This window comes from Giraffa tippelskirchi, chromosome 14, assembly GCF_054371585.1.
Source record: "Giraffa tippelskirchi isolate mGirTip1 chromosome 14, T2T-mGirTip1v1.2.pri, whole genome shotgun sequence".
NCBI lineage: Eukaryota > Metazoa > Chordata > Mammalia > Artiodactyla > Giraffidae > Giraffa > Giraffa tippelskirchi.
Genome location: NC_137288.1, coordinates 64,488,773 through 64,503,882, shown reverse-complemented (window position 1 = coordinate 64,503,882; position 15,110 = coordinate 64,488,773). Strand labels below are relative to the sequence as shown.

Here is a 15,110-nt window from a genome sequence, read left to right as displayed (position 1 = left end):
ACGGCTAGGCAAGGATTTGTGTATCTGTTATGAACCAGAGGTAACATAATAGGGCCAAGAGAATAAGAGAAGATTAATTTCCTGCTGCATGTTCATGCTTCGTCTTAGAGGTGGTATCACATACAAAGTGGCAGCCTAAGACTACAATATGGCTAATCACAAGTGCTGTCTATGGTCATCTTTTATATTGGTGTTGGAAGAACAGTTTCATTAATATTGATATTTGGTTGTTTATGATATTATGAACATTTTTTCATTCTGTGATTATTTTTAAGATTTGGACTTGTATTCATTAAAACAATTGGAATTGGAAAACGTCCATTTTCCTACTTAATTGCCCTCAGCTCCTTCCTACAACACAGGCTGGGCTAGGAAAGGAGAGTTTGTGTATCAGACAGGCTGAAAAACAGAACTGTTGCTTTCCTTTTTCCTGGAGCGAGGACTCGGTCCACAGATAGAGTAGGTTGCCTCAGGGAGTAGTGAGTTCCACATTACAGGGCTTCTTCAAGCTTCTGTGAGTCATTCAGAGTGATGTGAGGCCTAGATGATTTTTAAAGCCACTTCCATCCACAACAGATTATGAATTTCATGTTTCTAAATGACTACAGAGCCTGAATGCGAGCTACATGCTAAGTTAAGAGTAAATAGATATGGGCTGTTAACAAAGTAAGCAGTGAAGTGGAAGATTGTTTTTGCTGACAAGCTTTGCCAAGGATAATCTTTAAGAGAACTGAGAGTTGATTCTATTAATGTTCATTGTTGCTCTTTTTAGATAGATTTCCATCTCGTGCTTAACTTACAAGTTATATTTTCAAGAAGAATAAGTAGAGAGGATGGGAACTTTGGCATGTAATATCTGTCTGTAACCTCTATAGGCGATATAGTTTTGTATTCATGGAGTGTTCCAAAGAAATTGGCTGGGGTTTACTTTCACCCACCTCCATGTGGATGGTCCATGTTGTCATCTTTTCCCATCATCTCCTTGTTCCTTTTATCACCCACCCTCTTTCAGATGAGAAGACTGAATTAGAGCAGTTGGGAAGGGTCCACGTTCATGGAGGGAATCAATGGCGAGAAATCACCATATATGTCAGGAGAGATCATCAATAACAGAATGGTCAATGGTGATTCATCCAGATCCTGTCTTGATGCTACATTTGGCCTGATGCTTAGCATTTCTGCATGCCCAGCACTCTGCATGCATCTTCCACTCAGTACAAATTGCATTACGGTGGATGCCCACATATTGTTACTTGTAGAACAACTGAACACATATCAGAAATAGCAAAAGTTAAATTTATTTTAGAAGGCTCATTTCTCCTGTCAAAACATCTGATCATTGCCTTTACCAATAATGAATTCCTTAATATTTTTGTTATTCAGAAAAAGAAGTATGATAAAAGCAAAGAACCATGAATTTTTTTGGGGAAAAAAACCATCCAACCAACCTCAAATATTTTCTAAGCTTTGTGCTTCATTAGAGATGGCAAGAGAAGGAGCCACAACAGAGAGACACAGTCTTTCAGTGTGTTTATGTATTTGACAGAAAAATGACCAACAGAACTATTCAACAATTTATTTCACAAATACAAATAGTGGAAAATTTTGATTAATTTGAGTTAGGTTTTTGTCCAGATGATTCTATTTTTATATCCTTTTCTGAAGTAAAGATAGTTTTTAATTCTTAATGTAGGCAAGTATGGGCACTTTAAAATGACATCCTTGAATATAGTCAAATGTTTAATTAAATGTAATATGTATCTCTCCAATGACCAGGCATGATAGAGTCAAAAGTCCTTTTTCCCACCCCTGATCCAAGGAGAATTCAATGGAATTTAATTCAACAAATATTTACTGAATGCCTACTCTGTTACAGACACTAGTATAGGAACCTGCCCTACATAAGTGGAAGATATAGTCACTGTCTTCAAGGACATCTGTGTCGTGGAGCAATTCACAGCCTTGTGAGACAGTATTTCTTACAACTCTTGAGTCCCTTAGATTCTTATTTTGAAAGTCATTTTTGTTTTCAAAATCGCATTAATTTGTTTATCTTGGTTAAAGGACTGCACCAATTTTTCTCTTTCAGTTTTCGTAGAATAATATAAAGGATGGGATCTGAAAATGTCTTGATGAGAAACCCTGGCAGAGTTTCCCATGAATACACAGTGCCTGTGCTATACTTCAAAACTTCTTAGTGAAATGAACATTTTCCCAGTCTGCAGCCTTTCTCAACTCATTTCATGTATTTGCATGCATTTTAATGGGCATCTTATTTCCGAGTTAGCTCATGTCTTTTCTTATAAATAATATACAAGAGAATATCAGAAGGATCAACAGGAAGACAAGAAAAAAGACTCCAAAATTACAGTTTCTACTTACTTTTCCTTGGGAATATTGACTGTGGATTGGAGAACAAAAGGAAGAGCTGATTTATTTGTGGGAAACCAAAAAGAAAATTAGAGTTTCTAGAAAATCAAGATGATATGTTTTTCCTACTATTATAACAGATAATGTCAAGTAATTGACTATTATCTTTTCTCTCAAGTCTCAGACATCAGTATTTCACTGTCCTGCAAATCTTTTCAGTATTTTGTACCACTGTGAAGGCAAAGATAAATAATTAAATAGAGTAGGTAGTGCTTCTCAAACTTTGAGTTTACAGATCACCTTGGCACCCCACTCCAGTACTCTTGCCTGGAAAATCCCATGGATGGAGGAGCCTGGTAGGCTGCGGTCCATGGGGTCGCTAAGAGTCGGACACGACTGAGCTACTTCACTTTCCTTTTTCACTTTCATGCATTGGAGAAGGAAATGGCAACCCACTCCAGTATTCTTGCCTCGAGAATCCCAGGGACGGTGGAGCCTGATAGGCTGCCATCTGTGGGGTTGCACAGAGTCGGACACGACTGAAGCGACTTAGCAGCAGCAGGTAGTGCTTCTCAAACTTTGAGTTTACAGATCACCTGGGGGTTTTCATTAAAGTCCAAATTCTGATTCAGGGTCTGGAGTGGAAACTGCCTTATTTTTGTTGTAGTTCAGGCACTAAGTCATATCCAACTCCTTGTGACCTGTGGGCTGCAGCACACTAGGCTTCCCCGTCCTTCACGGTCTCCTGGAGTTTGCTCAAATTTATGTCCATTGAGACAGTGATGCTATCTGTCTCATCCTCTACCACCCCCTTCTCCTCCTGCCTTCAATCTTTCCCAGTATCAGGGTCTTTTCCAATGAGTCAGTTCTTCACATCAGGTGGCCAAAGTATTGGAGCTTCTGCATCAGTCCTTCCAGTGAATATTCAGGACTGATTTCCTTTAGGATGGACTGGTCTGATTTTCTTGTTGTCCAAGGGATTCTCAAGAGTCTTCTCCAGTACCACAATTGGAAAGCATCAATTCTTCAGCACTCAGCCTTCTTTATGGTGCAGCTCTCATATCTGTACATGACTTATATCTGCTTTAATACTGTAACTACCAGCCACAGGTGGCTACTGAGCATTTGACATGTGGCTGGTGACCTCCATATTGTCACTGTATGATCAGTCTGTCAAGAACAGTCAAACGACAGGCCAATGACACTCTTTAAGATCTCTCTTATGTTGGCATTCTGTTTCTTTTGTTATTTTCTAGATAGTAGTGCATTTTGCTCATTTGATGATATTGAATTTTCTGGTAGAAGCTTTGAAAGCACATGTTTTGTTTTTTATTTTGGTAAATCTATGCAGCTCTGTCTGAGGAGAGCAACGTTAACTATGACCTTTTGTTAACTTTTCCATCTGAGAAACCTCCAACAGTGCATAAAGTCAATGGCATATTAAATTGCTCAACAAAAGCAGATGTATTTCATTCACTCATGGAAAAATCTCTTCCTGTGCCAGATAGTAGAATAAGTAGATTTGCTTTTGAATATAATTTATTTCTTCATTTAAAGTTTAAGAATTCTTTATATCTTTTGTCTCTGTTAAAATAGGAGTGTAAATACTAAATACTTAAATACTAAAGGTATAATCAATGGGTAAATCATCTAATATGTATATTTCTTTTAACATTTTTCTTTGTTCTTTTTTATGGCCACACTGTGTGGCCTGTGGGATCTTAGTTCTCAGACCAGGGACTGAACCCTCACCCTTGACAGTGAAAGCATGGAATCCTAACCACTGGACCACCGTGGAATTCCCATTAATATTTACTCTGTATAAACATAAAAGTCCTTCCTTTGAGTGATTTATCCTGAAACATAAATCTTCCCTAGGAGAATAAACAAAATCTGCTAGCTTAGTGCATTAAATGGGCACTGACTGAGTTGGTTGTATTTCCATAGATGTTTAAGATAATTTATTATTAGTAAATATTTACATAATATTTATTACACATCAGGCACTATTCTAAGTGATTTCAGAGAATATTTATTTAACCTTAACAACAATTATATTAGGTATTAGGTATCTACCCCATTGATAATTAAGAAAACTAGGGCACAGGTAAATGGAATTAATTTGCCAAAGGTCAGACAGCTAACAAATAGAAAGCATGTTTGATAATTGTCAGAATCCGTGCTCTAACTATCTGTGCCAGGCTATGTACCAGTTCAGTGTTGGCTTGGTATGAAAGGACAGGCTTTCTCACATTAGGCCCTGTATTTTAGATATATATTATAAGAATCACTAATTCTTTAAAAGTGGGAGGTCTTTAAAAGTGGGAGGCATTGTAACCATTTTTTTTTCCCTGCTTTTACGTATGGTCAAGCTGTTGAATTTTATATTCAAATTTGAGGAAGCTTTGGAATTTAATTTCCCAGCTCTGTCTTATAGTACTTGTGTCACTTGGGGCAAAATTCTTCATCTCTAAACTTTGACTTTCTATGCTTCCATGTGGTTAATCATAGAGCCTACCTCACAATACTTTTTGTTAGAATAAAATGAGAAGTATATAATCCACAGAAAACACCTAGCCAAGAACCCTTAAAATATTTATCACTTCCCAAGAAATATAGCAAATAGAAATTTAAACAAAACTAATGTAAGTATGTGAAAGTGTCAACTGAGACTGATTTCATGTAATAAAATCAAATACAAAAATTGCCTGTAAATTTGATGAAATTCAAAGTTTAGTCACACTTGTATACTATGGTGGTAGGACATTTTACCAAAACTATTTGGAAAGTAGAAAGAAACTAAATGTATAAATTGATTATTATAACAGTTTTTCTAGTCCCTATGTGACTGTTTTTTAATGTATAATAAGATGTGTTAATTCTTGTGAAGTCGTTCAGTCATGTCTGACTGTTTTTGACCCCATGGACTGTAGCCTACCAGGCTCCTCTGTCCATGGGATTTTCTAGGCAAGAGTACTGGAGTGGGTTGCCATTTCCTTCTCCAGGGGATCTTCCCAACCCAGGTATCAAACCTGGGTCTCCCGCATTGTAGGCAGACGCTTTACCATCTGAGCCACCAAGCTTCCTAGCTGATTTGTGTTAATTCTTATTTGTGTTTAATTGGTATATATTTTAATGAAGATTTGGATGTAAAATGGGTTTATTATAATGCTGGTTCATTGTATTCATTCCTTTCTTAAAAATATCTAACAAATTTGGTATCAAGATGTTGCCATAAATAATTGTCCTTACTAAATGAATAATGTGGCTGAAGGATTCTTGGGGCAAATATTCCAGTTGATTATATATTGTTAGCTTTCAATGTAAGCTTTTTTTTTTTTCTCTTAAAAGCTTATTGGTTGGTTAGGATGGAGTATGGCTGTAAGGGAAGAGGGTTTATTTTACTTTTAAAAGTATTATTTCACATTTAATTTACTTTTGGCCTTTTAAAACCTGGGAGTTTATATTTATTACAACAATTCTGCTATAACCCAAAATATTTTTAACTCTTTCTTTTTGAAATTTTCTTCATATTTTTGACACATTCCAAACAGTTTAGTAACTGTATTTATTCTCCATCTATTTGCAAATGGGTTTGATTTTTAGAGAGCCCTTAATGTCATTCAGAGCCAAATCTATGGCATAAGATGGATGATTAAAAATTACTTATTCTTTTGATGACAAGAAGTAGAGTTGACATAAGTTGTGAGACAATAATTATAAAGATACGAGATGTTGTTAGCCACCTTGAGGCTGATAACACTAGTACCAGTGAGAGCTTACTAGGGTTCTAGTATTTTCCAGCCACTGTTTTAGGTAATTAACTAATGTTATTTTGTTTAATCTTCATGGTGACTCAGTATTGTTTTTTCAACTGTTTTTCAGTTGAAAATAATGATGTTTAAAGGCTTAGGTAATATTCTCAAGGTCACCTAGCAAAAAGCAATACAGGGTTTAAAATTGAAGATTATGTAAATCTAAAACCCATACTCTCTCCATGACTTACATTGTTATGAAGTATTATCTCTCAAATGTTTGAATTACAGCATGGACAACAACAATGGAGAAAATACCTGATCTATCTCAGTAATGAAATTAAGGGCAATGTTTAATTGGATGATGTATTTGTAAAAAAGAGATCCCATTAAATTTATATTTATGGGATATAAATATCCCATTTATATCCCATTTAATATTTATATTAATGCTTCTTATATTCTGGCAATTTTAGAAGTTGAAGTGCAAATCAACAAGTACTAATTTTATCTAATATTATATTGAGTAGAATATTTGCTCAACTTTAAGCCATTGTATTCGATAAAAATGTAACATGCCTTTTGATGTGTATAGTTTCTGTAATGATTAAGTTGGTAAAAAATCTTTGAAGAACTTTTGTTATTAGTTTTTTTAATGTAATTTTTTATATTGAAGTATAATTTATTTGGGGCTTCCCTGGTGGCTCAGTGGTAAAGAATCTGCCCAATTCAGGAGATGCAGATTCGATCCCTGGATAAGGAATATCCCCTGGAGAAGGAAATGGCAACCCACTCCAGTATTCTTGCCTGGAGAATCCCATGGACAGAGGAGCCTGGAATGCTACAGTCCATGGAGTTGCAAAGAGTTGGATACGACTTAGTAACTAAACTACGGACACAATGATAGTTTCGTGTTAGTTTCATGTGGTGGTGGTGTTCAGTCTCTCAGTTGTATCTGACTGTTTGTGACACCATGGACTACAGCCCATATGCTTCCCTGTCCTTCACTATTTCCTGGAGTTTGCTCAAACTCATGTCCATTGAGTCAGTGATACCATCCAACTGTCTCATCCTCTGTTGTCCCCTTCTCCTGCCTTCACTCTTTCCCATCATCAGGGTCTTTCCTGATGAGTTGGCTCCTCGCATCAGGTGGCCAAAGTATTGGAGTTTCAGCTTCAGCATCAGTCCTTCCAGTGACTATTCAGGATTGATTTCCTTTAGGATTGACTGGTTTGATCTCCTTACAGCTCAAGGGACTCTCAAAAGTCTTCTCCAACACCATATATATGTACACATATATGCACTTAAATATATGTAAGAACATCTGGTTCCATCCCTGTGTTGGGAAGATCCCCATTCCTGCCTGTAGGATCCTATGGACAGAGAAACCTGGTGGGTTACAGTCCATAGTGTTGCAGAGTCAGACACAACACGACTGAGGTGAGTTAGCACACAAACATATGCATATATATATATATATCTCCAGTATATTCTTTTTCAGATTCTTTTCCCTTTATAGGCTGTTATAAAATATTGAGTCTAGTTTCTTGTGCTATAAGTAGGTCCTTGTTGGTTATCTGTTTTATATATGGTAGTATGTGTATGTTAATCTCATATTCTTAACTCACTGCCCCCTTTCCCCTTTGCTAACCATAAGTTTGTTTTCTGTGTCTGTGTGTCTATTTCTCTTTTGAATATAAGTTCATTTATATCTTTTTTTTAAATTCCACATACAAACTGTATCATATGATACTTGTCATTGACTGGCTTACTTCACTTTAGTATGATTAGCTCTAGGTCTGTCCATGTTGCTGCAAATGGAATTAATTCATTCTAATTCAACTCTCGAAGTAGGCTATAGGATCTGTCTAGATACTATTCAAGAAAGGGCCATCTCTTTCTAATTGTGCAAAGCCTTTCATGGTTATACCTGTCAATTCATAAGGGGGAATAGGTGGGTGGGGAAAATGGTGTGGTTCATCTAAGTGGTATTCTATCTAGACCTGTATGTGGAAAACTTCCTTCTATATGCAGACCTAAGATCATTGTTATCCTCTAGGACTGTACATCTGGCTTCTGGATTTAATTTACCAAGTAGGAGGAGATAATGGATATTAAATAGGCAACTCACAGCATCTCCCACACTTTTGTAAGGTATATATTGGATTGGCCAAATAGTTCGTTCAAGTGTAACACGGAAAAACCCAAATGAACTTTTTGGCCAACCTAGTACATTACCTACTCATACCCACGGTCATGAGTGATACCCACTTGTTCCTTGTTTATGCTGAAAAAGCATTGCCATTTTTCTGCTTCTATTAACTCTCAGAGTATCTGGCCTGTTCTAAGTGCTTAATAATTTTTTGTTCATGGAATGCGAATTTGCACCTCAAAAAGTTTTCATGTATTCTGCCCAAATCAGCTTCAAAAAGTAAACTCAAATGGGAGTTGAAAGAAAAAAAGAAGCAGAAGGAAAGGAGAATGAGAGAAAATGGGGAGAAGAAAAAGTTTCTTAAGTTGCTCGCCATCTTGAAACGAAAGAAATTAAACCTCCGGGGCTAAAGGAACCTCATCTAGGTCAGGGTGAGGACTTTGACCTGCGGCCCTTGGTCTCGGCCATGACCGGGGGAACCTCAGTGCGTCTTGGCCCATGCTGTTTTCTGCACCGAGGCACCTGACTGCAGCTGCAGACACGCTTGGTGTTGGGATGGGCACAGGTGAGCACTGTGGCTCACATCAGGATCCTTTTGGAAGCTTCCTTCTAAAGCATGAGGAGATGTGAGGCTTTGGGTCAGTCATAGCTTCTCTAATGAGGATGTGTACCAGTAAGACCATTTGTGTCTCCTTCCTCCCCAGTACAAAACGTTTTCTGTGTCCCTCTCAGTTTAATTTGTGGCATACCATTTAGGGAAGATGTGTTCACTGTAGGACCCCTAAGAAAAGATTTGTTTCTAGTTGGAATTAGAATTAATATCCACAGGGCAAACTGTTTTGGCCTTACAGATCAAATTCTCTTCCCCTGTGTTTTCTTGCTTCCTCTCGGGTGGTAATCAAGGTACTGTATAATCCACCAGAGTGTTTGAAAGGATGAGATGGCCCGTGACAGGGTGGCCGAGAAAAGCGTTGTGTTTGTGCATTGTCAGATCTGGGCTGCTGCCGGTGATCCAGGAGAGGGCGGGCGCCTGGCCTGGCTGGTCCCAGGGCTGCTCTGCCCAGTTCCAATAGCCACTAAGCCCGTTGGAGTATAAATAGCAATATGACAAGCCTCCATTCAATTTATAGCGTTTTCATGGCAGGCTATGGCAGTAAACGATTTATCTAAGGTAGAATTCCCTAATGAGCCCAGCCAGCCCCAATGTACAGACCAATTTAAAGCCAGTGTTTACAAATCGCAAAATACTTGGAGACGAAATCAAGAAAGATTGATTCTTTGGTTATAAATCTCATTCGTTCGTAGTCGCTAAACGTATGGATTTCTAAATAGCCATATGGCTTACACAAAAGAAAACAAGGAAATCCTCTCCCAGCGGACCACAGAGAGGAGAACCTCCTCAGCTTGAATTATCTTCCTGAGGGCTTGCTCAGATTGTAAATTTCCAAGTCTATTGTTTTTCAATAGCAGTCTTTTCCTGCAGATTTCTATTTGAAACGTTTATGCCACTGCTCTAGAGGTTTCTTTAATGGGATTTCCACAATGAAAAGTGGGGTGTGAGTGCTGCAGATGGTGTCTGTGTTTTGAGCTGTGGTTTCTGAACAAAACCAGCTAATTCACTCTGTGCTCCCCCTGCCTTGAGAATTCCACCTTCTCTCATTACTGGCTATGGCTAAGCACATCTGTGGTCAAACAAGACTTGTTCCACTTGCAGGGCTGCTGGGTAAAGGGTTCCCATTAAGCCAAGGGCCAGAAAAAGGAGAAGTTAGTTATTACTGAATTACAGCTAAGTTTCTTGAATAGAAAACATAGTTGCCCTCGAGTTAAGAGATCTCAGCATTTCAAGGCTGGGGAGAAAAACCATGAAATACACAAAATCACAAAATTGCCTGTTGAAAGAATCATATCAAGAGCTTGGGAGCAATTTGCATAATGAAAACATATTCATGGGCCTGGGATACCAAAATTCAAGGGTAAAAGAATTGTTCCCCTTGATTAGGCAGAATTATCCCAGTATGTGTATTCTAGCTTGTACCTTTCCTAGGTCAGCTGCTAGCCAGAGGCCACACTGAACATTTATATTCTAAAGTTAAAGCAAACAATTGATAGGAACATTAGATTGCTACTCTCTAGAAGTGTCTGTTGGCTTGTCGGAAGGATGACTTTTTATAGATTTTCCTTAGTATGAACTTCCTGTAGGCATTTTTGGTTGGTTAGCGTTAGTCGCTCAGTTGTGTCCGACTCTTTGTGACCCCATGGACTGTAGCCTGCCAGACTCCTCTGTCTGTAGAATTCTCTAGGAAAGAACACTAAGTGGGTAGCCACTCCCTTCTCCAGGGGATCTTCTCGACCCAGGGATGGAACCCAGGTCTCCTGCATTGCAGGCAGTTTCTTTACTGCCTGAGCCACCAGGGAAGCCTTCTTGTAGGCATGGAACAAGCCTTCTTGAGGTTTTAGCCTTCAAGTTTCTCACATTATTATTAACCAATATTATCGAATGCCTATTAGATGCTAAGCCTGTTTCAGACACTGAACACAGCAGTTAAAAAAGAGACAACTATCTTTGTCCTATGTATCCTTTATTCCAGTGGGACAAGACAGATCAGAAACAAAATCAACAGTTAATAATGTGATGTTTTAGGAGGTAAAGTGTCCCAGGTTATCAATAACAGAAAGAAAAAGGAAGAAATATCGGGATGGTAAAAAAGTAACTGCAATATTTCATTTTTTTAACTTTTTATTTTGTATTAAGACATAGCTGATTAACAAACAATGTTGCGATAGTTTCAGGTGAGGAGCTATGGGACTCAGCCATACATATACATATATCCATTCTCACCCAAACTCCCCTCCCATCCAGGCGGCCACATGGCATTGAACAGAGTTCCCTGTACTCTACAGTAGGTCCTTGTTAGCTATTCATTTTAAATATAGTACGTTCATCCCAAACTCCTTAAAACTATCCCTTTACTCCTTCCACTCCCCCTACCCCCGCCCCCGCCCAGCAACCATAAGTAACTGCAGTATTCTAAAAGGTGCTGCATAAAGGCCTCCCTGAGAAGGCAGCATTTGAATAAAGACTTAAGAGAAGTGAGGGCATGTGATATATGAGGGAGGGAAGACCATTCCTGAGACAGGGTATACAAATGGCAATGGCCGTTGGGTGGAAGCTTGCCTGATGCATTGAAGAAACAGCAAGGACACCAGTGTCACTGGAGTTGGGTTGGGGAGAGAGAGTGGGAGGAGGGGTCAGGGAGAATAAGAGGGCAGAGTCTGTGGACCATTGTAAGGTCTTTAGTCTGCATTCTCAATGAGAAACCATTGGGAGATTTTGCATACAGGGGAGACAGGGATATATTTTTTATTTTAAAGAGGCTACCCTGATTGTGAGAGTCAACTGAAAGTAGACAAGAATGAAAGCAAGGAGACCTCTTGGGAGTCGATGGTAATACCACAGGTGAGAGGAGGTTATAGTTTGGAAAATAATGAGAAATTGTCAAATTTGGATATATTTTAAGGTGGATTTAAAAAAAAATGCCTGTTGCTTGGATGTTGGGGATAGTTAAGGAGACGAGGCAAAGATGAATCCAAAGTTTGGGGCTTGATAATTGCACAGAAGTTTGTGTGTGTGTGTGGTGTGTGGTGTGTGTGTGTGTGTGTATGTGGCTCATGTAAGTACTAAAACAGAGAGGAGAAACTCAGGTAGATCAGGTTTGTCAGAGAACCAGGAAAACGTCTCACATATGTTCAGTTTTAAATTAGACTTTCAATTGAAGTTGTTTAAGAGGAACTTGGGTGTCACAAATATGGGATTCAAGAGAGAAATCAGTGCTGGAAATACAAATTTGAGGTACAATTTTATGCCTCAGTAAATGATCATTTTAAAAAGTGAACTTTTGCCCTCAACTGAGTAATGTATTTTAAGAGATTTTCCTCATCTGCAAAGCAAATCTGTTCCTACCTTTATTCATGCTCTCAGTCATCAAACAGTCATGGAGCATTGCGTGTACCTGATGGTGTACGTGCATTGATTGATGTGATAGTTTTCATCTATGCTCTCAGAGGGTTCGTGGCAAGAAAGGAGGGAGACGAGACAGAGGATCACAATACTTCGTTTCAAGTGCATGTTATGGGCAGTAAAATGTCTCATGGTAGCAGAGAGAGTGGGGGAACCTCACACAGTTAATGAGTCAGAAAAATCTTCTTGGAAGAAATTATATATTGAGCTCTTAAGGAAGTGTAAACACAGGTGAAAACTATTCTAGGCAAAACAATCTATGGAAGGGCTTAGAGTTGAGAGAGAGCCCAATGTATTAATATTTGTAAATAGTCAAAAGTTTAATTTGCTTGAATATAGAGTGCAAGCTTGAAGTAGGGTAAGGTGAGAAGGGCTGAAAATGTAGAGGGCCTTTTTTGTACAGTAGTGTGCTTGTTAGTGCAATTTACCAGTTACTCACAATTTATCCTCCACCTTTTCCCCTTTGGCCACCGTAAGTTTGTTTTCTATGTCTGTGAGTCTCTTTCTGTTTTGTAAACAAGTTCATTTGTACTGTATTTTAGATTCCACATATAAGTGATATGATATTTGTCTTTATCTGACTTAGTGTGATAATCTCTAGGTCCATCTATGTTGCTACAAATGGCATTATTTTATTCTTTTTTTAATGGCTGAATAATGTTCCATTGTGTGTTTATATACATCTTCCTTATCCATTCATCTGCTGATGGACACTTACGTTGCTCCCATGTCTTGGCTATTGTAAATAGTGCTGCTGTGAATATTAGGGTGCATGTATTGTTTTGAATTAGAGCTTTCATCTTTGCCAGATGTATGCCCAGGAGTGGGATTATATGATCATATGGTAGCTCTATTTTTAGTTTTTTAAGGAACCTCCACACTGTTTTCCATAGTGGCTGTACCAGCTTACATCCCACCAACAGTGGAGGAGGGTTCCCTTTTCTCCACACTCTCTCCAGCATGGATTACTTGTAAACTTTTTGATGATGGTCATTCTGACCAGTGTGACATGCTACCTCATTGTAGTTTTGATTGTCATTTTTCTCTAAAACTTTGCAGTGGTGAGCATCTTTTCATGTGTCTGTTGGCCATCTGTGTGTCTTCTTTGGAGATGTGTCTATTTAGGTCTTCTCGTCATTTTCTTGATTGGTTGTTGTTGTTGTTATTGAGTTGCATGAGCTACTTGTATATTGTGGAAAGTAAGCCCTTGTCAGTCCATTCATTTGCTAATATCTTCTCCCAGTCTGTTGGTTGACATATTGTATTGTTTATGGTTTCCTTTGCAGTGCAAAACCTTATACATTTGATTAGGGCCCATTTGTTTATTTTTCCTTTTATTTTTATTGCCGTGGGAGACTTGAGAAAACATTGCTATGATTTATGTCAGAGAAGGTTTTGCCTATGTTGTTTTCTAGGAGTTATATGGTGTAATGACTTATACTTAAGTCTTTAAATCATTTTGAGGTTATTTTTGTGTATGGTGAGGGTGTGTTCTAACTTCACTGATTTACATGCTGCTGTCCAGCTTTCCCAACACCACTTGCTGCAGAGACTGTATTTTCTCCATTGTACATTTTTGTCTCCTTTATTGAAGATTAACTGATTCTAGGCATATGGGTTTATTTCTAGCCTCTCTATTCTGGTTCCATTGATTTGTACGTCTGTTTATGTGTCAATATCATGCTGTTTTGATTACTGTAGCTTTGTAGTATTTTCTGAATTCTGGGAGGACCACCCTCCAGCTCTATTCTTCTTCAGAATTGCTAGGAAATTCTCGGTCATTCGTGGTTCCAATTTTAGGGTTATTTGTTCTATTTCTGGAGGGACTTTTTAAGGAGTTTGGACTTTACCCTAAGAGCAAAAATAAAAAATGATTAAAACTTCAAAGCAATAGGCGTTTGTTTTACCTATTCAATGTCCAATAATCAGTTTGAGATTTATTTTTCTCACTGAAATTGGGTCCACCATGTTTCTCATTCTGAAGTGCTTTTCCTATCTGATCAATAGTGATTTATTTTATTTTCCTTGATATGCTTATTTATTTTTATTGAGGAATCTGACTTTCACTCAATGGCTAATCTTTCATTCAGGTTTTGATGCACATGCAGAGATAATTCTGAATATTTGAACAGGCCAAACTCATGTTTGTTCAGATTGCTGAGAAATCAGTCCTTTGTTCTTTCAAATGGCTGTGAATCTTAAAAACAGAAGGAGCAAAGAATTAAATGGTAGAGATATAGATGATGTACATAATGCAGTTTGAAAATGAAACAGGGTTCAAACATTTCAGACAGACTGGTTCTCCATCATCTGTTCATAGCAGTTATTGGAACACACAGCCAGATTTGAATGTCCAGTAACTTAATGACCATTCATGGTACCACAGTAAATCTCTGCCAGAAATGTGTTCAATGGAGTCACTTCGGAGACCAAAAAGTGGGATGGAGGAGATGACATGACAGAGAAAAAATTCATGAGAATAGATAAATATAGACATTATTGCCACATTTCTTGTATAGAAAAAGAAGATGAGAGATCCACAGACAGCCTTCAGTCTCAAGTCAAGACAGTGAAATTTGCTCTCAAAAGGATTCTGGTCCCACAAGAGAGATTGCCAAGGTGAAGTTAAATAGTTGGTACTATTTTTCAAAGCAAATTTAGCAGGATCCCTTCAGACTCAGCCACATGTATAGACAAATGACACACTCAGTAACAAGCTACTAATGTCCTCCTAGAGAACTGAACTGTTTCAGGGAATTTGCAGATAGTGAAACTTAGTGAATAAAATTTTATTTTTCCTGAATTCAGTAAGAGT

At 38.1% G+C, this 15,110-nt stretch overlaps 1 long non-coding RNA gene across 1 annotated transcript in view; it reads left to right on the top strand.

Moving 5' to 3' along the window:
* The window catches only part of LOC145534518 (uncharacterized), a 420,000-nt gene that overhangs the window by 316,575 nt on the left and 88,315 nt on the right, over positions 1–15,110 (top strand). The gene's annotated exons all lie outside the window — the stretch shown is intronic.